The sequence below is a fragment of the Gavialis gangeticus genome, unplaced genomic scaffold (assembly GCF_001723915.1).
Source record: "Gavialis gangeticus isolate Ggan-Ray unplaced genomic scaffold, GavGan_comp1, whole genome shotgun sequence".
NCBI lineage: Eukaryota > Metazoa > Chordata > Crocodylia > Gavialidae > Gavialis > Gavialis gangeticus.
In genome coordinates this window covers 37,332,215-37,333,778 of record NW_017729024.1, presented here as the reverse complement: position 1 = coordinate 37,333,778, position 1,564 = coordinate 37,332,215, and positions in this window count along the sequence as shown.

The window sequence follows — 1,564 nt, the reverse complement described above, 5'->3', positions numbered from 1 at the left end:
ACACGGTCTGCCCCTATGAAGAGGGGCAGTGAAGACAGACCCAGTGGGAACGCCTTTTCCATCCGGACCAGACCAGCTTCATATCACCTATCCACCCCAGAGACCCTACTGGCAACACCCTCTGGAAAACATCAAGCTGAAGGAGACCCCGATTGGCCATCGAGGATCAACTTCCAGCCTGGGATAGGTAGATATTACCTGCACACCTCCTCCTACAATTTGGAACTCTCTCTCTCCCCTCCTGGAGCTCAACCAAAGCTGTCTACATTTTGAATAAAGCTGCCGACAAGCAATGTGTGCAGGTGATGTGTGATGGCATTGACTCATTGTCTCCCTAGTCATTAGGCATTGCATGGAGTCATGGTCTAACATCTTGGTATAGTCAGCAGGATTGACATACATTTGGAGGGGACTGATCATCCTGTCCTACCAGGGTAAGGACTAGTGGCGTACTAGATTCTCTTGGGAAGGCTCAGCTATCGTACCTCATTTTATACCTTTCCCCAGTATCATGACAGTGGGTTCAGAGGCTTTTCCTCTGTGTGTGGGGGGGGGTCCAGGGGACCTCAGGAATTTTATTGAGAGTTTGGTTAAATGGAATGGGGGTCCATTGCAGGGGCCCTAAGAGAGTCAGTCTAGCCTGGCTTGGATTATGGCCCAAGGGTGGGCCGAGGGAATTTTAAATGAAAAATCACAGAAGCAAGCCATCTGTAAAGCAACTGCCCTCCAGGCTTTAGTTTGGAATGTTTAATATTTCACCCCCAGCTTGCTAACACCTAAGAGAGAGAGCCTCAGAGTGAAGCCTGCATTCTGGCCAGATGTACCTTAACACTGATGACAGCCCTAGGCTTAGTAGATATAGAATTGTTTAATTGTTTATATTGTTGCTTTTTTGTTTTTTCTCTGTATCAGTAAATTCACTTATTGTTGACTGACAAGTGTTGTGGTCAGTCTGAGGGTTGTGCCAGCCCAAAACAAAGGTATAGGTGCTGGGTTCAAATCCAGTCCAACAACTGGCAACTCCACCAGGACACTAGAGAGGTAACCTAACCGATCAGGGATTTTGTTGATGCAGAGTGATTTGTTTTACAGGGGTTAGCTAAGACTTGTAGTAAGGTAAAGTTATATAGTAAGTAACTAAAGTTATAAGTATTGTGCAGGAGATGTTGTTTGTTACTGCTGATCAGGAGATTTTCTTTGCACAGGTCAGGCACAGTAGTGGACACGAGTATATGCTGTGGTCCTCTTAGAATTAAGTAAAAACCTCCTGTCATGTTTACAATAGGAAGCAAGAAAGCAAAGAAAGTCATCTCTCTGCTAGAAAGGCTGTATGAATGAACAGGGTCCTTGGGAATAGTTACAGTCTTCTGGAAAGAAAGAGCAAGAGTAGGTATGTGTTTGCTATAAAGTTTGTAATATGTAGGTTACAACAAGATTTATAGCAAGACAAAGTGTTATACAGGCAGTGCAGCTTCAGAGAGATCAAAGACAGTTAAAGAAATGTAAGACAGACACTCTAGGATACTGTGTGCACCAGAAAATGAAGGCAGAGGGCACAGAAAGA